We start from the raw sequence: 25,678 nt of genomic DNA on the forward strand, positions 1-25,678 counted from the left end.
TCTCCATTTGCAAACACCTCATGTCTCAATTATAGGTAGTTCTCATTGTAAACAAATGAGATGAGCATTATAAATTTGCTGTGTGTTAATTGCATCAAGTGAGAGTGGCAGTAAATCAATTGTGTGAGACATCTGAAAGTAATTATTTTTTTCTACAGGTAGTTTAAGGACTCAATTCTCATGCAAACCTAATGTTCATGTCATCTACTAATCCTAATTTATGTTATGATTACCTCCTCAGGCAAAAAAGACTGATCTTTATGAACATATATTTGGCTCTCCGTGGGAAGTATAACAAAAACCAGTCATGTTAAAATAATTTTATACCAAGGCAATCATACTGTATATATTACCATTTCTAGCACTATACTCTCTACAGCTGTTCTTTTAAACTTTCTAATCTTCAAAGAATCCAGAAAAACAGTTTCCACAAAAATACTAAGCAGCACAACTGTTTTCAACATTAATAATAATAATAAGAAATGTTTCTTGAGCCGCATATCATTTTATAATGATTTCTGAAGGATCATGTGACACTGAAGACTGGGGTAATGATGCTGAAAATTCAGCTTTGCATTACAGGAATAAATTATAATTTAAAATATATTCAACTTTAAAACGGTTATTCTATATTGTAATAATATTTCACAATATTCTATTTTTTACTGTATTTCTGCTTAACTAAATGCAATTATGTTGAGGATAAAATACTTTTTCATGAACATAACAAATCTTATCAACCCTAGACTTTTGAACAGTAGTTTATATATTATAATATTTTTTTTGGGGGGGGGAATACACACACAACAATAATACATGAGCTTTTGTACTGTGTGTTTAGAATCAACAATCTGTTTTGTAACAAAGGTTTATTTATAATGACCGAAATGCACTTATGCTTCGCTCTTGATTTAAATAGACTTTGCAGCTGAACCTAGCATCTTCACAGTTTAATTAACAAAAACAGTTCTCACCCTGGCTTTGAGAATAATAATAAGCCACTGAGTCACATTGCTGTTAGACTCAGTAATTGAAACAACGCGGCTGTACCAGAAACATTATTGCTGCCTAAATGCCAACCGCATCTTAATTTGTCCATCCGTGATTTCCGAGCATGTAAGCAAAAGTAAACTAATGAGCCTGCACCCTGAAATCAGGTAGGAAGGAAAATTGAAAAAGTCACGCAAAGCTGATCATCAAAATTTCAGCCTGGGACGATATTTTTCAGCACAGGACTGCTATATTGAGGGAGCTTATGGTAATATGGTTTGCTTTGAGAGTGGCATATTGAAAATAAGTCCGGTGGGATCGAAAAGAGAGTGTGGAGAGAGGAATCTGGCCCAGAGCAATTTCACTGTGTTTACACAGCGCCTCACAACAAGACTGCCACATAAACTCAGCCTGATTGAGCCCAGGGCAACCAGTGGGCATTCAGAGACCAGCTAGTGGACCGTAAGAATTACATTCAAGATTGAGCTCCGAATCTTGTAGCAGTAAAACACAGCTACTGTAGCACATAAAGAACAGTACATGATTGCATTTGGTGTATTTGTGTGTCGGAACAAAACAGGAGGTGGAGACAGAACTATGTATATGTAGGAAAGTAAAATTACACATGAGATTTATCCACTGAGAAAAAGACTCAAAAAGAGATTTCAGCACGAACTAAAATATTTCTCAAATTCTACAATGAAATAATCTAGTCTATACTACTGATTAAGCTGAATTCATTTTATACCTCTGTACCCGTACTGTGAGCCAACAAGTGTGGGTCTGTTTTTATGTCTATTTTATTTATTTTTATTTCTTTAGGAAAAACATCTGAGAAGAAGCTGGTGTGTCAATGAAACAGTCATATGAGTTTTGAAAGAGTTCTTCTGAGCAATAAAAATGTCCCGTGGAGATATTAGCACACACGAAAAAAAAAATTATTGCATTAAATCTTTATAATATCTCAACTTTTTAGCATAGACAGTAAGGTTAAATGTAGAATTATACATTTTAATATATATTAAAAGTGATTTTACTGAGGTCTTAGGAAAATATATATATATAATACTGTATAAAAAATAATTTTTTTTCTAAAGATTTTTTAAAAGAAATTAATAAATGTATCCGTCAACAATTCATTAAATTGATTTAGCTTTGTTTTTTGTTTTTTACTTTGTAACAATAACACTGTAACATTTCAAATAAATGCTGTTCTTTTGAACTTCCTATTCATCAAAGAATCCTGAAATAATTGTATTAAGTTTTTAACATAGACTTAAATAAGAAATCTGCATATTAATATGATTTCTGAATGATCATGTGACACTGAAGACTGGAGTAATGATGCTGAAAATTCAGGTTTGCATTTCAGGAATAAATTACATTTTAAAATACATTAAAATAAAATTACTGTTTTCGAATTACTGTTTTAAATGTATTTTTTGTTAACTAAATGCAGCACTGGTGAGCAAAAGATACTTCTTTTAAAATCATAACAAAAATTCCAGCCTCAAACTTTTGAACAGTAGTATGTATATACTTAATATACTGTATATATATTTTCATAAACAATAGCAATTTAAAGGGTGCTCTAATGCTATTTCATGCATTCTGACATATTTACACTGTTATCGAGTTGAATTCTTATGATAAACATGAATATCTTGTCTCTTTTAATTTAAATCTAAAGATTTATTCACACTGGCCGTAAAAAACATCTACATGAACAAGCTTGCCCAAAAATAAGTGCAGGGGAAGAGTTTAGGTTTTATTGAAAGTCAGGGGAACATGTCTCCCACGTATTCTATGCCCATGCTACAGAGAGCCAATGCAGAGGGGTGAAATGCACATGTAGCTCGAGGGCCGTGGGTTTCCGACCCCTGTGATAGCCTGTTCGAACTGGGCAGTGATATTTTTTGGTAGCCCAACTGGAAGACACAATAGCCTCAGGACATCGGGCTAGTGTTTTCGGAGAGAAGTGTAAATCTGTATCTGTCTTTCAAAAATCGAATAAACTAAAGACTCTTCTGAGATGTGAAGGAAGCAGTACTACTCTTATAGGTCCTCAATATTATCATGGGATCGGTGTGTTTTCTCCCCTTTAAGAGACAACTTTTCAGACAAAGTTCATACTTGAATGAAACATTTCTGAGATCTCATGAACCATGAAAAAGCAACCGCTGAGCAATAACATTTACCTTAGGGGACATTAGGAGGCACAGAGAGATAGAGAAGAAAAATGGTAATAGCCCAGACCCGGTGGCCAAGAGAGAAAGAATGAGTCTGCGAGAGATGTATTTCCTGTTTTAATCTCAGAGGAACACACCGTGCAGGATGAGGGGATGTTCTCACTCTGGTAGGAGGCGGCGATGGCACACTGACGACTCCTAGGCAACCAATTTGTTTGTTTATTGTCTTGGTGTTTTGTCGCGGATACAGTTCATTGCAGTCTAACTTCTCTCCAGCACGCTTTTAAATGGCATCTATAAAATATGCGGCCTCTTTCACCCATCTTCCTCATCCCTCTCTCACGCTCTGCTGTTTTTGTATCCATCTTTCTTTCTCCATCCCTTTATCCCTTCCCTCTCCTTCTGTTTCTTTCAGTAATTTGTTCCTTCTCTATCTCTTTGTCTCTCAGTCCTTGCATCAGTCAAGCATTATGTGGAAGCACAGAAGCTTCCAGGATGCCCACTCACATTCTCTGCGCTTACGAAGCCACCCTGCTCTTTGCTAAATCCAATCACACACTGAGCTGCATTTGACAAAAAGCACATCGACACAGGAAATAATCACTTGTGAAATATCCACAAGATTACGCTGTTCCATAATCAAGGTTTAGTCGAGTTTAGCGTATGATTTGCAACTAGTTCTGTATGTGATGAACAATAAAATTCAGTTTTGTGGATATTCCTGCCTAAAACATTTTAAAGGTGAAGTAACTTCTGCCCCTCTTGAGACAAAATAATAACTGTTTTCAAATAGGTTTTTAGATTACTCTACCTGTTTGTCATTGGTTGGAAAAACAGAAAGCCCCGCCCCCAGACTTACATTATTGGATCAGCCGATATTGGGCTGCAAACACTGATCTATTTATATAACTGGATAGCTCATCGCGTTCTAAACTGCCAACAGACAGTGAAGCCACCGGAAGTGTTCGATCCGCCATCTTACTAATCCCTACCAGAAGAGAGCACCATTGAGTTACATTCAAACCGCTATCCTAAAATAACTAGATTTGAAGCAAATCATTCAAACGGGAATCGTTTTTATGTTATGTGTAATAAATTAATGTTTACTTCAGATGTTATCTGCTAGCCTGACTACGTCAGACTTCCTACTTCCGCTCAATTTCATTTCGCTTCTGTACTCAGTCTGATACAGCGTCAGAGCTTTCTGTTTGCCACCGGTCTGGAAACAGCCGGGCCAATCAACGAACAGAGGGCGGGCTGAGAGCCGTGACGTAAATGCTTAGCGCCGAGTTTTACATTGTAGGTTAGAGAAATCGAAAACCGAAACGACCACGGAAATGGGAAACGAGACATGGGATGCAATTCGCTCTGTTATGGAGAACATTCAACTCTTTTTCAAACTGCAAAAGTCGTTTACAGCCATGTTCACTCCGGTATTTCGCTCGCATCATCATGTGTTAACAACAGGTTTACAGTGGAAGTTCAATCATAGATTTGAGTTCGATGCATGATGTCTGTGCTTGATGCGGCTATACAGGCGCATAACATACGTCATAACTAAACGTATCTGATTGGCTACGGGTAACCAATGATTTTAAACTTCAGACAAGCGCCCCCTAGCGAGAGAGAAAACACTTCTCTATTATGCCATTCCAGACTCTGTCTACGAAGCAAAGTGAAGCAGCAGAGTCTGGTATTACCAGGCTAGTTATTTGCAGTGTTTATAGTCTTTTGGGGCAGGATAAGCAATATTTTTATATCGTGTAGGTGGGTGTGCCTGCTGGGCACTGACGACACAGGTAACGATCCAACACAAAATATACCTTATTTATTTATTAACATAATTATTCAGGAATTATTAAACATGAATGTATTAGTATCAGAAATGGATTTTAATAAATTACAATGAATAATAAAATTATGTTGTTAATATTCCTCTATAATGAAATGAAAAGCTTAACTTGCTATCTGGGAAATAAAGCTTTATGTCTTTAAATCCGTACTGTATATAGTCAGTTATTTCTCTGTATTAGGGGTGTCCATGGTTAACCGGTTAACCGATTAACCGTTAAAAATTGCGTAACCGAGTGAAACATTTTGCTCGTTTAAGTGACGTCAATGGCGTGCATTGAATTTAGTTTTAATACATTTTTGCACCACCAGAGACCGCCAGAGCGCTCCCAGACATTTGTAATGTCCACAAGAAGAAGTCATTTTTCTAATATGAAGCGGGCAAAAAACGAGTACAGCGTTAGAGCACTTTAAAATTGAGAGTGACGGGGCAAAATGCAAGTATTGCAATACAGTGCTTAGATATACTTCAAGTACAACCTCGTTGTTGTAATCTCAACAGCCAACACCCGGGCATCATTAGGCCGGTCAGGACACACTGGATGCGTGGCGATGGGCGAAAGCATCTCAGCTGCGTGGCGTGTCTGTTTTTAATTCGGTTCCCATGTTAACAGGTTAGAGCTTGGCGACTGCCTGCGTGAGACGCGCGGCTCGACGCGTGCATGCTAGAAATAGAACCGACGCCTTGTTGGAAGCGTTTCCAGGCAAAATATAATAGGAAAATATGTTTATATGTCATTTTGTACACAAATACATATTAATTCATGACATTTTGATATTTGAAAGTCTATAGGTTGACATAAATTCAAATATAAATGTAATTGACGGGTGCAATATTTGAAAATCAATAATTATTTATTTATTTATTTAATTACATTTATATCTGAATTTATGTCAACCTATAGATCAAATATCAAAATATCAGGAATTTATATTCACTGTGTACAAAATGACATTTAAACACATTTTCCTATTATATTTTGCCTGGAAAAGCTTCCAACACGCGCGCGTGTCGCGGTAAAAAATAGGCGTCAGTTCTATTTCTAGCAAGCAAGCGTTTGCCGCCTGAGACGCGCGTCTCACGCAGGCGGTCTGTATGCTCTAACATGTTAACATGGGAGCCGAATTAAAAACCGACACGCCACGCGGCTGAGACGCTTGCGCCACGCATCCAGTGTGTCGCCGGCCTTAGCGAGGCGGCCGCGGAGCCTGCTTGTTACCTTCGCCTAAACACGGAAAGTTACATAACTATTACTAGAGCCTGTTCCTTTGTAACATAGCCAAAAGTTGGTGTATATTTGCTTTATACATTTTAGGCTTATTCTCAAATTCAGATTGTGTTAGAGGGTGGGATTATTAGGCAGTTTTAATAGGACAATTTGACCGGAGAGATTAAATTTTGTCGGATATTTCTTTTTTTTTCTTCCAGCCAATGTCTGGAAATTACCGGACAACGGAAACCCTGGCGCACACTATGGTTAACCGAGTATTAACCGCTAAGGGCCTCGGTTAACGGTTAATGAAAAACTTGAAAACGTGCAGCCCTACTCTGTATAAATCCAGATTTCAGAACGAACACTTTGTCGTTTGTTTTATATGTTGAGGTCGTGTCAGTCTGATGTTTATTGTGTTCATGATCGCTACTGTAATGAACGTAGCTTTTTAATAAGTAGGGGAAATTCCCGACATTTAAAAAATAACCATTTACATGCCTAGGGTGTTTGCATTGTAATAATGTACAGAGATACTTCATATTTATAAATGCTGACTTGTTAGGTGATGCTTTCTCATTAAAATCATACAAATTCCTATTAATTCAATGGAACGTTTACGCACACTAGGGATTACCAATATGGCGGCACGGCGGCTTCACTTTAATGACGTCATGAGCAATCCAGTTCCATATTATAGATCAGTGGTTGCAAACATTAATATGTTGTGAAAGCATAATACTTTTTAGTAGAATCAACCATGAATAGTTTACTTATAGTCTCAGCATTTTAAACTGGAATAGGAGAAAATATATATAAATTAAAAAAATAAATAAATCACAATATAGGTCTACAAATTAAATGAACTAAGCACTATAACAATAGTTTTTTTTTTTTTATTCATTTATAAATATTCAAAACGAAAATGTAATCCTGGGATATTGTGTCCAGGAACTGACATGGTCATTATGTCATTGCCACGAGATAATTTTGTTGAGGTAATGACACCCTTATTCTTGTGTTGAGGGAATGCCATGTTTTTCTTGTGGCCATGACTTTAATGCGTAAACAAACCTGCATGATCATAGCAACGTGGGATTATCAGAGAGAGATAATTTTTTTTTATTAACATTAAACTTTTAATAAAATTTTTGTAAATTATCATGAAAGTGACGTGACATTAAGCAAAATATTGTGACCCATACTCAGAATTCATGCTCTGCATTTAACCCATCCAAAGTGCTCACACACAGAGCAGTGAACACACACACACACTGTGAGCACACACCCGGAGCAGTGGGCAGCCATTTATGCTGCGGCGCCCGGGGAGCAGTTGGGGGTGCTTGCTCAAGGGCACCCAAGTCGTGGTATTGAAGGTGGAAAGATAACTGTACATGCACTCCCCCCACCCACAATTCCTGCCGGCCCGAGACCCGAACTCATAACCCTTCGATTGGGAGTTCAACTCTCTAACCACTAGTCCACGACTTCCCTTATATTTATTGTTATATATACTTATTTCCCCTTTCAATTTGTGTATCGCTTTACCTTGTTAATGTTTTGTCTAAGTATGCAAGCATTTGCTATCCTGCCATATATTAGTAAATATATGCCTCACAGTTATGCCAATAAAGTTTTGACTTTATGATTGAATTTATGCCCATGTGTGATGATAAATGAGAGTGTTGTGTTACATTTACAAATGAAACAATGTGAATGATTAATTCCTCAACAAAAGACTACAGTATTTATAATTACGGTCTATTAATTAGCCGAAATAAAATTAAATATATTTAAACCGCATTCCAGTAAAAATTCCTGGACGCATAATCAAAGCTCGATTTGCATGTCAAACATTTACTGTAGGCTATTATTTACAAAAGTATTCAGAACGTTAAGTAAAGAGATCGACATTAAGGGAATTTTTTAATAAAAATATAACCAATAAAAATTGGCTTATAATAATAATAATAATAATAATAATAATATACAAATATTACAGGAATGATGATCAGTTAATGGACTTTAACTTTAACAAGACTGTAGGATGGATAAACATGTTGTTAGATATGTAAAAAGACCACTGGATTGTGAGTGATAATCCCGGGTTGCTTTGGTCACACAGGTTTGTTTCACATTAAACTCGTGGCCACAAGAAATGGATGTCGTTCCCTCAACAAAATTATCTTGTGGCCAAAACATAATATTACATTCCCACAAGTTAATATGGCATTCCCACAAATTAATATCTTGCTGCCACGACAAAACTAACTGAACCGACCATTTTCAGTTACATATAAATTAAGGTTAGGTTAGGATTAGTGTTTCAACATAGCGGTTTTCATACTTGCCATTAGGGCCACAAGGGTGTGCTAGCAGAAAAAATATGAGAAGAAATTTTATATTATCACAATGATTTTTTTATTTTATTATTTTTGTTTTTAATTTTGTTATTAGCAAATATTTAATTTTGGGAATATTTATGTTAATCTCCTGCCAGCCATAGCAATTTTGTTGTCTCAAACATATATTTATAATGCTATTTTAATATTTTTTAAATATAATAAAAAAATCTTTAGCTTTTTATACAAAATATAAAATGTATTTCTAGGATGCAAAGCAGTATTTTCAGCAGTTATTAATGGAGCATAGGGATAGTTCTGGCAGGCCATGTTAGTCAGGCTTGCATCAGCTGACACTGATCTACCTATAGGATCATGACACCAATCATAATTCCCTTCAAGGTCCCTTCAGTAATTATTCAGCAGCTATTGCTCGCTAAGGAACTAATCACCCACCTCCATCCCCAGCTCCTCCTCTCGTCCAGTCAGGACTTGGCATGTTGTTAAAATAATCACGTAAAACATGAATGGTACCTTCTACATTTATCATCGATGTTGGTTCTTCCCCCAACCTAAAATGCATGCTAATCGTAAGTTATATTGATGATAGTGGTCCTGTTTTCAGTGTCACAGTTGCACTGCTTAATATTTTTGTGGAAACTGTGATGCATTTGTTCGATGACTAGAAAGTTCAATAGAAAAGCATTTATTTGAAATAAAAATCTTTTGTGAAATTATATAAATGTCTTTACTTTTGATCAACTGAATGCATCCTTGCTGCATAAAAGTATTAGTTTATATAACTCTGTGACCATTATCATTAGGAATCATCTTTTCTTCCTCATGATCTGTGCTGTTACTTGACTGTTTGTTGTTATTTTGTTGAGGCTTTGACATTGTTCTTGCACACACACGCAGTGAGATAAGCCGCGGCTCATATGAGCCATCACAGCTTTCTCAATTGGCTACGCAACTGAGCTTTGGACACATTACGTAGAGTGTGACATCCATCTCAATGTGTGCTGTAGCTGCTATACTTGCAGATTCAATGCTCTGTAGTGGCTCTGAATTGGTAATTCAAGCATGCTGTTTTGAGACTGCTTTAGTACTTTTAATTACAAACCCAAAGATCAGGATTTGATGGAGGAAAAAATCCCCAATGTGGCTTCATTATCCATGCTGGCTCTGTAAGAATGTAAAAACCATTGGATGTGCTAAAATGAATGAAAGCACATTATGCGAAGAAGGTAAATTGGAAGACTGGGGCTAGTTGTCACACACAAAAGCAACGGGAGTGTTGTCACACTACATGGGGTAAGTTGTCACAGTGGAATCTGCTATTAAACAGACTATTATTGGTTTTCCAGCTAAATTTAATGAGTAAAACATTAATGAGACACTAAACAATTCATGAACTGACAAAATGGTAACTTATCAAACATTGGTCTTTTGACTGTAAACCTCATAGTTACTGAGCCCTTGTAACAACTGTTTCATCTGTTTCTTGCTAACAGAGGCCAGACGGATGGCATGATTTTAATTTGACATAGCAACGGTGTGATTGCACTGAGCAGAGCCTCATTTCTGAGGCAGGAAGACAATGGCAAATCCATCTCACATCTGTTGCAGTTCCCTCTCACAAGCATGCAAAGCAATATCTCCAAATTACAGCCTCTGGAATTCGACAGGCTAAAGGCCGAGGACTCGTCTAGAGCACTCTGTTCCTCAGGAAGCCAAACAGGCTGAACAGGCCTCTCGCACCTCTGCCTCGCCTCCGCAATAAATCACCTGCCCTCTCATGCATGTATAGTGATCTGAAACACCCCTCCCTCAAAACCAAATCTGCCCGAGTGATGATCTATGATTGGTTGGTTCCATTTCCCAATGGAAACCTCGACAAGACGCACACCTGTTTCACGCATAATCCGTCTGCAGTGCGTATGCAATCCATATGCGTTTCGTATGTGGTGCAGAAGCAGCACAGACTCATTGTGCTTTCACACAGGACGCGTACAGACATCAAACAACATATAGACAAAAAAAATAAAAAAATAAAAAAATTAGGCAAATAAATAAGTGTATAAACAATTGTGCTATAAATGATAATGGAATAGGATTGAGTAAAATGCAGGGATGTACTAAGATGGAGGGGTAACAAATAAATATAAGGATATTGCACATTTTTAAGCATAAGTGGGGAACGTTTAACTGTTCATGAGGTAGATTGCCTGGGGGAAGAAACTGTTCTTGTGCCTGACTGTTCTGGTGTTTGTGACTCTGAGGCGCTGGCCAGATGGCAAAAGTTCAAAGATGGGGTGACTTGAATGTAATGGATCCAGAGTGATTTTCTGAGCCCTTCTCCTCACTCTGGATGTATACAGTTCTTGAAGGGTGGGCAGGGGAGCACCAATAATCCTTTCAGCAGTCCAAACAGTTCTCTATAGTCTTCTGATGTCTGATTTTGGTGCTGAACCAAACCAGACAGTTATTGAAGTACACGTGCACTGGAACACGCAATGCTCCTGGAACACACTGATGAAAAATGTATCTATGCCCACCGCTAATATATATATATATATATATATATATATATATATATATATATATATATATATATATATATATATATATATATTAGAGATGCACCAATAGTTTGATGTTCTTAAGTAAAGAAATGTCTCCTGACTATTGCTGTAAATTATACTGGGAACCCTCTCATTTGATACATTACTATTTGTATTAAAGGTTCAAATTAATAACAGCTATTATATTCAACTGCTATTTATTTCCTGATTTAATAATTACGCTCAAATATAAACTGAATTGTCTGTTTACAACTCTGCATGTCTTCGTGCCAGATTTATTCAAACATACATATTTAAATGTCAATGAGCTGCTTTTTAGTGTTGTTTTATAGCTAACTAATGAACTGTGAATGTTGGATAAGTTTGCTGAGGTAAATGCAACGTTAAATGACATACTGTTCACAAGGTTGTATTATTGGCATCTTTGCGTGGTTGAAACACTAAATGAGTGATTACATTAGATTTGATGCATGTCGGTAAGGTGTGCTGTATGTTTCAATACAGCGTTGCCGCTTGAACTGATGCTGCTGTACAGTGATTTGTCACTCCACATTTAAAAGAATCAAAATGGCATTTGATGGTCGAATTTCATGTCAAAATGGACAGAAATTGAAAAATGAGACTTTGTTTCCCATCACAAGTAACAAAGCTGTTTGTGCTTTCTGGATGGGAAGCACATTTTTTGGCTTTGAGAAAAACTGAAAATCTGGCAAACCCGGCCTGAACTATTTAAATCTGTTAATGTGTTTTTATTACATTCATTTCAACAGCCCTAGATTAAACAGGAGAAAATGTCTTCACACACTGTATGAGTTGCAATCTGATAAGCTTTGGCCTCCTCCTTTTCATTGACAGTATATCATTTGCCCAAATCAATGGATATAATTTGCCCTGATCATAATTTGGCCCGTTTTTTAACAATCGGCTGATAGTGAAAGAATCGGTATCGGAAAAATATAGGCAATACAGATAATATAACATTGCTTTAACTCTTTTAACTGTACTTTATTGAAACTTGCATTAAGACTTTTAATGCAACTAATTTCTGGCAGTTGAGAACCACTGACGCAGAAAACAAAAAGGTTCAAGATTACACCACCTGCTTACCGGAAGTTTCTATTCCTGAAATCATTGTGCAGTAGCAGAAGTGATTCAAGCACCTGTCTCTTACACATCCGTCTGCTTGCAGAGAAAAACTAAATGTGATAAAGATATGCTTCCTGTGTAGTTCACTGATCCATTAGTCTTGTTCTAATGTTCCTGACCTTAAAAGCAAATGTTAAGTCCTGTATAATTGCTAGCGCAAATGTCTGTAAAAAAGTATCTTGTCATCCTATTAACTCTAACGATTGCAGCATTGACCTGCCTTCAAGAGGAAGTCTGAGAGCTCCTCCTACATGCAAGACCGCCATCCATCTATATCTCACAGATCAGAAGGTCACACACACTCTCGAATGGATAGTACCTGAGCTTGACCAGATAGAAATGAGAAACATCTGCGCATATCTTACTGGCTTTCACTATCTTGTCAAGTGAACCACTTACAAAAGCACTCTTCATTGAAATGGTGTCATTATCAGAATAAGATATCGAGCTCATTAGAGAAAAAACTATGTTCTTTGCAAGTGGAAGGAGAAATGCCAGGGATTATTTTCATCTTGTTAAGAGCAATATACTGAAAGATATGAAACATGCTTTGCTGCAACTATAGTTAGAGGTTTATATAGTTCACCTAAAGACCTCAAACCTAGGAAGGAAGGATGGATGGATGGATGGATGGATGGATGGATGGATGGATTTTTGTGAGATCATACCCATTCACTTTCATTGCACTGTACAAATAAAATAAAATATTTTTCAAAGTTGGAAACAAAACAAAGGTAACTGGAGTATGTTTACGAGAAAACATCACTTCAGTTTTTCTGCATTGAAATTTTACATTTAATTAAATTTCTTTGCAATGATTTGTGAAATATTAGCAAATTACAGTGAAAGTATGTGTATGGAAATAAGCAGCTAAAACCCTTATGTAAATGTTAATTTATATACATACTGTATATAAAATTTCCATATTGTCATATGAAGTAAAAACATGTTATCTATTAGAAAAAGGAACAATTATTAACATATTTATGTATGTGAAATACATTTCTGAACATATCTGCCATCATAAAACCTGTGAACACAAGTTGATATTATATTAGTAAATATAAAAAATAGGTATTTAAATAAATTACAAAAACATATATAAACAGATTTTTGTATATGTATATTTGTATACTTGTATATGTTGCATATATGTATACATATATATATTGTTGACATATGGTTGCTGCATATAATTCAATATAAAATTCATCCTAATAATATGGGTGTTTTATATTCTTAAAGGTTATTTATGTCCCATATGGGAGCATTCTGCACAAGCTCTTTTGAGTTCCTACAGATTTGCTTGTAAAAGTTTTTTACAAATGTATCTGTGGTGCTGTAGAATATGATCTGAAATGCCAATATGTGGGTGAAACCAAACGTCTGTTTCAGTAATGCACTATGATCTGTCATCAGACTGTCAAATGATGCTCTGAGACGCGAGACAGATTGCGCTGCTGTGACCTTTGTTTGCAGGACCTGGACAGCATAACCAATTTAAGTTGCCCAGCAGACACACTGGCTTAAACTAACAGAGTAGCGCCATGTTTCAGTGAAACAAATCCCCCAAATATCTGCAGCTGCCCTTTGGTCCGTCTGTTAGCAATTCCCACAAATAACACAGCACAATAAAATCATCGGCCAACAGGCCCACAGGCGTTTTCAAAGGCTGCTGACGGCAATCTATAAAGCACAGTAATGGGTCACTTGCCATGGGGTGTGAAAAGGAAGATCTACGGCGGCTCTCCAGTCACTCTCTCGGGAGCGCAATTAATCAAGAACGAATAGTATCAGCATGCAACAAAAGCCGTAAGGTTATTACAGCCACTGTTCTGCTGGATGAAATGCAATGATAGCGCTAATTGCTAAAAACAGCTGACTGCACACGAGACTCGAAAAGTAAGATGAAGAGCAGATGAAAAGGATGGAGACAAAGGAGGGGCATGTAAAAGGAGGAGAAGTTGTGAGTGAGTTGGTGAAGTCAGGGCCGACCCTGTTGACAAGATAAGCCGGGGTGTTCGCTTTCATTTCTGCTGCTCTGCTATACTTGTTCATTTTCATTTTTTTACACTTTTGATTCATTACAGGCAATATGTGAATATGCTATCAGTCTTGATTTCTAATACATGGGTTGTTCTTAAAGCAAAGCCTAAACGGTGGTTTAAAAGATAGCATTGTTAATTTGATGACACCTCTTAAAGGGTTGTTTTGGACCCCATTGACTTTCATTGTATAGTCGGAATATCTTCTTCTGTGTTTTGCAGAAGAAATAAAACCATAAAGATTTGGAATGACATGAGGGTTAGTAAATGATATTGGTAATATGATAATATGGAGCTCACATTTAAGGAGGAAAAAACACCTATTCACAGGCTCAAACCTTGCAATTTGTTAGATGTTATTTATATGACAAAAAAGTTTTGATAATATTATATAACACAGGCCTTAGAAATGAATGTATCAAATATAATACAGTAGGCTTTTATATGCAATTTAAATTTGTAGGCATCTTGTGTACCGTTGATGAGGAATAGTGAAAAGCCCAGCAGAAAATACTGCTTATAAACATGGTTAATGAGGCTACAGGTGTTCGTGAAAACACTTAATTTCCCATCATTCGCTGTCAGCAGCATGTGAATGATAAAATACCCAGATAAAACATCAGCTACGCTCCTATTGTGAACCTCTGCTGTCAACTTTGTTGCAATGGCACTAAAAAAGCTTCCTAACAAAGCCTGTCTTTATCAGGATGTGAAAAGAAATGAAACTGCCAATCTGTGTCCATTTACTTCCAAGCAAAATCACTCCAATGAACCAAATCACTTGTGGATCATCACACGCATGAAAATCACTCATGAATCGTCATATCATAATCACGATATGATGATTAGAATCACGATTAGACAACCAAGTGAATATTTAATAATCGCAATGCTTAGGAATACAATTTATGTTAAAAAGGGGAAAAAAATGGAATTCATTAATTCATTTACTTTCAACTGTTCTGTCAAATGTCATATTTTTATTTTTAACTGCACACACATAATTGTGGGATTCATTTTCAGTGAAGGATAAATAGATAATGGCTTTAATAACCACTAGGTGGCGCAATCTCTCAAGATATGATGTCAAAATCAATACGCGATTGTGTCCGACCAGCATTTTACTTCCATTATGAGATACTTCCGGTTGAAACAGGATATTCACAGAATGGGGGGAGGGGCATAATTTGAGGAACTGGGAATTGATTGGATTGTGAAAATCTGCTTTTGGAACAGTGAAGGAATGTCAGACAAAATTTTACGCAAACACTGGATTCCGACATTTACAGATACAGCCAGATAAGGCATAATTTTTAAGATTTTGGACACAAATGTATTCGTAAAGGTGCACCTGTACTGTGACTTGTACAGATGCTGACACATCAGTAACAATGGGTAATGTGACATTGATCTGCAACCCTAACAACAATCAGCAATGATTCAGATCCAAACAAGCAGATTTGTCTTTCAAACTCAGCAACACAGAGGATCTGGCATCGGTCGACTGGCTGTTCCTCATATGTTCCACCATATTAGACAATGTCCAACTTTAGTGGACACCATCATCTTTTCTATTAACCACCCAATCCATCAACATCAACATCTCCATCAGCTCTCTCTCACTACCATCTTCATTTTCATAATACCGGCTCTATATCATCTTTTTGTAACCAATGTTTCCCATAAATCATGATTATGAAACAAACGCACAGTAAATCTGGAATCAATACACTTTAAAACAAGCAATAGTAGAACAGTTATGTTCAAGGTATTCCCTGTGATTATGTCTAGTCAGTCAAGTGCATTAAATATAAATACAAAACTTAAATAAAATTATATAATATTTTATATTTATATATGTTACTTGTGCATTATAATTTGGAACTAAAATTCCAATAATTATAGCAATTTAAAAATAAAAATAAAAATGTATAGGAAAGGTTTTATGCGTCATCACTAATAAGATGTACAAAGCATATTTCTTATTTTATACTGTTACCAAGGCTAATTACTAATATGAAATAATCCAGGACTTACCTGTCGTTGAGCTGTCAATAAAAGTGAAGGAATAACGCTCTCATTTGCTTTTCATTGTCAGAAGTAAAACCCCAGCACAGCAGCGCCAAAGACTGATAAGTTCCCTTTGCGCAAAAACGATCCCAAGAAAATCATCACCTACAGATTCATACAAGAATGCAAATGAAATTAAAACGATTCCTGCATCAGTTCAGAAAGTCTCAAATGAGTGCTCCAAACTCCCACTCTCTCCGAAGTTCCTTCAGATGCGTCTGAACTTTGCGCGCTGGAAAGATCTGAAAGAGCATGTACGAAGAGATCTTTAGTTGCAGTTATTATAACAAAGGGTTCAAATCTGTAAAATCCCTTTATCCATTAGAGGCTTCTCATGTGCTTCTGGAGTGAGGGCTTTTGGCTGCTGCAGGAATGTGTTCAGGATGGCTGCTCTGCTCTCTGTGTTGTGTGGAGAGGGATGGTGAGGTGCTCGACTCGCCTCTCAAGTGTTCTGCACTTCAAGCATCCGCTCGTAACCCATGGGAGAGCTCTGCACGCGCTGCGCTGCGGTCAAATGGCGCCCCCTGCTGACTGCTAACTCATTGTGTATGATAAATGAACGTCATTGCCATTACAAAATCTCAAACCTAGTGACAGATACTTAGGGAAAGCCCTTTTCACAATCATTTATAATAACTTGTGAAAAATACTTACATATTTTGTATAAACATATATATATATATACACACATATATATTATCCTCCTGGGACCCAGGCATAGACTATGTCTATGACTATGACTATGAGGACATTATATTTTAGTGAATTTCTCAAAGTCCCTGCAGGCCAAAGTTTTAAGTCTGGATGTCCCGTACATAGCACATTCAGGGCTTTTTAGAGATATCAGAGGTTTGGAGGTTTGATCATAAACACTCCCTGGTCTTTAAAAATTACTGATATTGCCAGAATGAACAGATTTAGCACTCATAGGGAAATGTTTTTTTTTTTTTTTTATAAATTTGAAATTATTCGTCATAAATATATATCTCAAAATACTGTTTCAAATTGAAATCGGTTGAAATTGGAATATGACTTTTTGTTACGAAACAGGGTTTAGAGGACACAATGATAACAAACATCATGTTAATCAGGAATTTTGGGGGAGACAAAAACAAGTCAATTGTAGGAAAGGAAGGAAATTATAGATCAATATTCCTATGAAGTATGAGATATTTTTGTGAAAATGTAGCCGAATTGAGAACAAGCCAAGTTATTATCCCCATCATTTCACTTCTTTTTCGTTATGATTAGCACCCAGAGAACACATGAATATGCAAATTAGATGCAATGTATAGATGAGAATACCAATTTATGGACAATTTAAACACACATATTGCATAAAGTAAAATAGTATATAAAATCATTTGGTTATATCTTTGTATAAAGTTTGGTTAAAAATAGCCTGAAACCTAAAAACGGATTGCTAAATAGAAAAATAAAACATTATATAAAACCTTTTCATGTTTATTTATTTATTTATAACTTATTCCTGGCATTCTCTACAAAGGACATATAATAAAATATTAATGTTTTATTTCCATTTGTTTCTTATATTATTATTATTATTATTATTATTATTATTATTATTACTATTAGCATTATTTTGAGTGGGACAAACCAAATTGTAAATTAATATTATATTATTATTATTTGTTCAATAATTTAAAAAGAAAAAAAAACACAAGCACATTCATTTTTTAAGTGTAAAAGACTACTGAATAACAGGAATGACAAATATTTTAAATTTTCTTTCATATTTACATATTTTATCTTAGAGCTATAATTTTAGTTTGTCTTACTCCAAAAATAATAAGGAAAATGGTGAAAGTAATAGTTTTCTTTAAAATGGTCAGTAAATCATTTACTTGCAAATGTCAATTCATTTGATCTTTTATTTATAATGCAATGACATTAAGACATTTTAAGTGTGGTTTTAAACAACCTGAGGAAACTCATTTCATACATCCATTGAAGGGGGGGGGGGGGGGGGTAAACATACGGACCAAGTAATTTAAACACATTTGTTAATAAACCACAAATTGCACAAAACTTCGATCATTAATCTTTCTTAATTCACTTTGTTCAATCAGTTCCAGCTTGATTTGCACTTACTACAGAGTTTGATATTGCTATTGATATTGGCTCCACATGGTAATTCCAGTACTATTATGACTTCATCAGATAGCTCTGGCTTCCCACTTCTATACGAAGCAGATGGGAAGAATAATCAATGAGGTCAGTGATTGTTTTGGCTCAGGGATGATGCACAGTACATTAGTGCTCACCTTTAATGACCAGACACTCTATAGCATCATAAACAAACCCTCCCACTGATGCACCATGCCCTACACAAACCCATCAATGATTTTTGCTGCTGTTGTTGCCTTTTGTAGCGCTGGTCCATTTTAAGAACTTTTTTTAAACAGACAAATAAATCAGGTCGTTTCATGACTATAGTCATGAAGTCAACATTCAACAGGTAATATGTTCAAGTCTAATTTTACCCTAAAATAAAAAAAAAAAAAAAAATACTGTATATCATCTGCATTAAAGAACATTTTTCTAATGACAATTAAACACATTCTCATTACCGTAATGTCTCTGTTTGCAAACCTTTTTGTTCGCAAAGGTGATTCTTTTACTGAAATTAAATTAAAATATATTATTGTTCACATAAATAAAATGCATTGCATATTCCTGCTGCACAAAAAAGAATTTGTATTCTTATTTATTATTAATAATAATATTATTATTATTTTGCATTATGATAATGAGAAATCAGGAATAAAACAATAATACCATGTACTTCAAATAAATTAATTAAGGAATTAATTTAAGATTTTTGTTTCTCATAGCAGGTTTCATTGCAGTAATGATAACTGAAGCAAAGTGGGGAATGTGCTATACTAATGTATGGTCCTAAAATATGCTTTTATAGTTTTTTTATATTTTATAGTGTAATATAAACAAGACATGTTCTTGTTGTGTTGCTTTTCTTAATTCACCCAAACAGACTAACATGTTGGCCATTTAAAATAATGATATGATTTCGAAAACTACCAACATTTGCAGCCCTTATGCTCAAATGAACAGCACTGATGTTTTGTGCTATATGTTCTATATGAAATTGAGCAAACTGATCCAAAACTAGTAAACAGAAACGCAGTTTATCCAATATAAGCATCCTCAGCTTTGGTGGTGTAGCACATAGAAGATGAAGAACATGAAGGAGCTGAATTGTGGTGTAATCTGTCCTCATTATCAGTGATGGATGTGTGTCTGTGTACTGCGTTACATAACCTTTGCACTGTAGGTGCTTCATCTTCACTGGCTGTGTAATATTCTCAAAGAATTGATGGCATTGCATCAAAACAAAATTGCAGCAGAGCACCACTATATCCAGGTTAGTACAATGCATGACATGATTGTGAAATAACATATGTGAATGTTTGCAATAACATGCACTGGGTCATTTGCACAAATTCTGAATTCAAATGGTTTACGAAACTGTTAGTGAAAAGCACATGAGAACTAGTGACAAGTGGCTTGGCAATCTGCATTATGCTGAGGTTAAGGACTGCTCATATTTTTGTTCTTATTTATTTGTGAGCCAGCACTTCTGGTTTATTTAGACATCCCCTTAAGGATGAAACTTAAGCCTCTAAGATGAAATGTATACTGTATGTTTCCTGAGATATCTTTATTGTTTCTTTATTGTGTCGATCACACCGCTGTTGCTTAGACGTATATAGCAATTGTGTGTCGAAGACTGAATGCAGTAGTATTTTTTGAGTGCCCTTGTAAAAAAAAAGTGTGCTGTTGAATGTGTGTAGTGTTCTTCAAATCTATTTGCAAAATGTATTTATACAATGTATATTATTTTAAGAAAGTACACTTTCATGACAATGTCACATACAGTAACGCTCAAAAGGTACACTTTTAAAAAGTACAGTTTTTTTACTTTAAAGTACATAGAAATAATTATTTTTTAACCATCTTTTGTCAAGCTTTAAAGAAGTACACTTATTTTGATGTGTTTATTAACATATTGTACTAGCCACATGTCAAGTACAGTGTTCTTTGATTTATATTTTACTTTAATATAGTTACAAAATTCCAACTTCATTACAAATGTGTGCAAATCCATGACATACAATTTTCAATAGAAATAACATTAAAGTATATTTTAGTTTACCATGAATGCTTGCAGTACATAGTAAGTAAGATTATAGAAGTAATTAGGAAATTACATATGAAGATATACTAAATAAGTCTTATTTAAGTAGGTCAAGTAGGCTTCTAAATTTAATGAATTGCTTTTAATATTCATTTTTACTAAACATTTCAATTTAATTATAAATGACATGCAGTTAAGTGTCTGAAAAATCACACTTAAGCATATAATTTTTTAAAGTATTTTAAGTACATTTTCACAAGGGTGTGTGGAAGTACACTGTGTATTTAAGGCCAAGGTGTTTCATCTAGTAACTCTAACCATTATGTACCCAAACACAATATTTTTACTAATTTCTGCAGTGAGAACTGTTTGATCATATATAAAATGACATAAAATGTATACATAAAAAAAGACCCACCAGGTCTTTTAAGCTGTATCCAAAATTACAATCTGCAACGGCCTCATCATTTCCATCATCTTTTACATTTATTTCAGTTTGTTGTAGAAAATGTGCAATTTAATTAAACATTACATTATGATTTCATAATTTTTTATTAAAGAAATTATGAGCCACTCAGCTCTGGGGTTTACATTGTATTTATACATATCCCAAATGAAACATTGTTTTAAATATTGCAAATTTAAAGTATATTGAATGGAGGTTATATATTATTTAATATGACCTCCTGAGGTGGTCGATCTACATTTTCTGAAACATAGGCATCTCCTTTCACTAATTTCATGCATCATTCACCCTTTTCTTGGAAATTCCATTTTAGAACAGCATTATTTTTTTCACATCTAGGCAGACTGAAGTGTACTCCACTCTTAACAGCTATATTTAATGAGTCTAAAATGAGATGGCACAGTGTCCTGCATTTGAACTAACAGAGTCTCTGCAGAGATGAGTCCAGCTAGTCATGTGCTTTAAGAAAAAAAAAAAAAAAACACCTGAAGGGTAATGTTGAGAATGAGGAAGTAATGGTTTCGGGGGAAAGCAGCAGTGAATCTATAATTCAGTGTGAGTTCCTGTTATTGCCGACATAATGCATCAGGTACACAACACGCAAGCATGGAGACATATCTACACATTACTGTGTGCTCGTTTACACTTTAATCAAAAGATTCTCATAATATAACCTGTTACCTGCAGCCAGTCAGAAGGGAGGATCCTGTACCTCACACTTTAATGTTTTTCCTGTTTAGAAGAAAATAGAAATATTTCAGTTGGCAAAATTCTAGGTTTCATAACTAAGGTTTTAACCGAATGGGAAAGAAACATGTATGATTATCAGTGCAATAAAACAAAATAAAAGAAAGTTGTATGATTTGGTTGTTTGGGCAAGTACTTGCAATTTCATGTGAAAGTCAGAAGATGTCAGTCTTTAGCTTAGAATGAGAATGAGGCTTGGAATACTTCAGGGATGCCTGAGAATTTGATCTAGTTTTCTTCTTTTTAAAATCAAGCTTGCGGTGTAAATGATGTACTGTGACAATAAGCACAACTGAAAAAGTTCAAGGTACAAAAAGTCAAGGAAAACTAGTTTTTGTAGTTATAGTCCAACTTATCCTTACCATCTCTCCCAATAAACAGATCAGCATATGTATACAAAATTATGATGTGGTTTGAAAAACACTTAAGCTAAAAATGTCACAGTTATGTCTGGTTCGTTTCATTTTCAAGGACTTTTAGTTTGTTTCTCATCACTTTACTGTTTCCTTTGTTCTAGTTTCCAGCCACAGTTTCCTGTCAATTTGTTCCCATAGACACATATTAATCATCAAAGCTGTTTGTCATTATTTTGATTCATCATCACTGTGTATTTAAGCTCCTCTTGATTTTCTGTTCATTGTTGGTTGTCGTATGTGTTTTGGTACACTCTGTTAATGTGTGTGGATTATTTTCATTATAGAACTTCCCTTCGTTTTTGGAACTCTTGCCTCTTCTTCATCTTTGGAACTTGCTTAATAAGTGACAAAGAACAATGCTGATGCAAAATTCTGTAATTATGTGAACTCAAAAACTGATCCAAAATCAAAGAAGCGAGAAACAATCCTTGAAAATGAAAATGTCAATTGGTGTCAAATTGATCAGTGGTAGATCAGTGGTGTCAAATTCAGTTCCTGGAGGACCGAAGCCCAGCAGAGTTTAGGCTCAACCCTAATTAAACACACCTGATACAACTAATCAAGTTCTTCAGGCTTATTTGGAAACTCCATAGTATGTGTGTTGGAGCAGGGTTGGAACAAAACTCTACTCTACATTTTGCATCCTATGCAGTATTGGGCCCAAACTAGTGTGATGAATAAACAGATATAAGTGTATGTGCTATGACTAAGAGCTGCTCTCAGCATAGTCAGCCTGAATTAAGATGCCTGCTAGGCAACTAAATGTAAATTACTCTTATGGGCAATGTTAATAACGAAGATAACACTCAAAGATGATTGTTTTCAAGTAGCTGCTTCATTTCTGTGTTATGAGAAACTGAGAGAGAACACAAAGGGAAAGAAATAGAGATGGATGGAGAGAGAAAATTATTATTTTTATTATTATATACTTGAGAATATCTATCTATCTATCTATCTATCTATCTATCTATCTATCTATCTATCTATCTATCTATCTATCTATCTATCTATCTATCTATCTATCTATCTATCTCTATTTAGCCTGTTATTATAGTGTCGTAGATTAAAATCTTGATCTAGAATCTTGATCTAGATGCTGCATGCAGACAGGAAGCGTGTGGTTTAAGCCACAGGTCGGTTTAGCCTCTATCAAACTGCGAGTCTGATGAAAGAGAAACAGTGTGGCAAACCTTGACACACTTTGATGATAAAAGTATCAGACGTGGTATTTGAAATGTTTACCTGTGGCACATTAACAGGACAGGCTGTATTGACACTTCATGGTCTCAGAAGATAGAGAAGAGCAGAGAGAATCCTTCAGAAGAAGCACATCAGTGTTCTGAGAGTACAGCAAACATCTGAAGGCATCTTTGATTTGGCATATTTCTCTTGTTTCTGACTGTGTCACTGAGAAAACAAAGCCACGGGGCTTCATATATAGTTATTAGTGCATCATTTCACTTCAAGGCATCTCATGGGAAACACTGCACTCCCAGAGAGCTTGTCAAAGACACATTTGACTGCAAAGATGTTTTAATTTTGCAAAATGTCATGTTAATGTGTCACATTTGATATCCACATACAAGAGAGTGTATCCTGTATTTTGTCTTAAAAGGACAGTTCACTTATATATATATATATATATATATATATGTAACGATAAAAACTCCCTAATCATCTGGAAGAAGGAGGCGGGAACCGGCGCACAATCAAAATACTTTAATAATTCAAAAATAAACAAAACAGCGCGTCAGCCCCTCACGTCGACTGACGCGCACAAATAAAAAGCAAACACATAAAATAATGTCCCAGGCCTGGTCCTCTCTCGTCCTTCACGATCGTCGCTCCAGTTTTATATCCTTCCATCTCCTACGTGGGACTCGATACTGGCGGTGGGGCGCAGGTGCAGCTCATCTTCAATCACTACACCTGGCCTCACTCCTCGTTCCCACGCCTCTCGGCCCCGCCCCACTCGCCACAATATATATGCTTTCATTGTAGGCCTTTCATTATCTATCTATCTATCTATCTATCTATCTATCTATCTATCTATCTATCTATCTATCTATCTATCTATCTGTCCGTCATTTATTTAGCCTGTTGGTATTGTCATAAATTAAAATCTTAAACCCAGTCCCTTATGAAAGTACACCTTTCCTTTAACACACATACTTTTCTTTTTTCCCAATTATTTATAAGTACAACACACATCAATCAACATTTCTGCAAATGTAAATGTGTTAGCCAGCTGGCTAATTATCAACTTTTACACAATTTAAAGCTGCAAACCAAAGTTTTATAGCCTGTTGTTATTATCAAAACAGTAAATTGTTTCATGTATTGCGTTTTAAAGGAATAGTTCACTAAAATAAATAAAATCTGTCATTGTTAAAAATTAAATTAAATTAAATTAAATTAAATTAAATTAAATTAAATTAAATTAAATTAAATTAAATTTTAAATTGTAAATTTTAAATTTTGAATTTTAAATTTAATTTAATTTTAAAATGTAAAATCTGTCATTGTTTACTCACCCAGTAAACAGCCATTTCCATTGTAAGTAAAATGTATATATATATATATATATATATATATATATATATATATATATATACTGTATAGGTATATTTATTCCAATAAATGTAAGTATATTATTATATATATATATATATATTACAATAACAAAAATGTTGATATTTTTTTAATGTTTTAAATTATTAATTTTTACAGTGCTAATGACAACTTGGAGAACCTTGACAGATTTCGTCTTGAAATTAACCTTATATTCATTTATTATTATTATTATTCTCATTGAAATCAAAACTTTAATTAAGAAATTCCACAAGTCATAAATACGAAAATATTATTAATATAAATATTAATAAAATCATTTGTATTGTATGTATATTATGTTTGTATCATTAATAAAATAAAATGGCATTAATGAAAACATGCAAAAACATCGTTTTTATGATGCATGTTTTCATTAATGCAATTTTTTTGTATTAATGAAAAAAATATATTGTTTTAAATTATTAATTTATACTGCGCTAATAACAAAATTGGTAGATAAACCCTTATTATTATTATTATTATTAATATTATTAATTTAATTGAAAATATTAATTCCTTAAAATAAAAAAATAGTCGCCCCCCTGAATTCATCGTATAATTCTGTGGCCGCTGTGTGCGTTCACTGGCTGGTCGGCTGAGAGTGCTATAGGCGGATATAAGCCTCTCGGGTGATGATACACACTCTGCAGGGAGACGATTTTTTCGATGAGGAAAACATTCTCTGTCAAATCGTCACATGGGGTCAATCGCTTCCTGCATCGCGACTGAACTGCTTTTGTGCGTTTTGTTTTTGCTGCGTGGCTCGTATAGCGTTATATCGTTAGGATTACCGTTGCTCGCGCGCCGCTGATGTCACATATTTCATTGCG

The 25,678-nt window shown here is 35.0% G+C and overlaps 1 protein-coding gene across 1 annotated transcript in view; it reads right to left on the reverse strand.

The window, feature by feature from the left end:
• The window catches only part of LOC113050286 (protein FAM19A2-like), an 81,921-nt gene extending 64,995 nt beyond the window's left edge, over nucleotides 1–16,926 (reverse strand). The window contains exon 1 of the mRNA XM_026213099.1: nucleotides 16,397–16,926. The gene's annotated coding sequence lies outside the window, so the exon portion shown is untranslated. The remainder of the gene's footprint in view (nucleotides 1–16,396) is intronic.
• Nucleotides 16,927–25,678: the final 8,752 nt, after the last annotated feature.

The sequence above is a fragment of the Carassius auratus genome, chromosome 31 (genome assembly GCF_003368295.1).
Source record: "Carassius auratus strain Wakin chromosome 31, ASM336829v1, whole genome shotgun sequence".
NCBI lineage: Eukaryota > Metazoa > Chordata > Actinopteri > Cypriniformes > Cyprinidae > Carassius > Carassius auratus.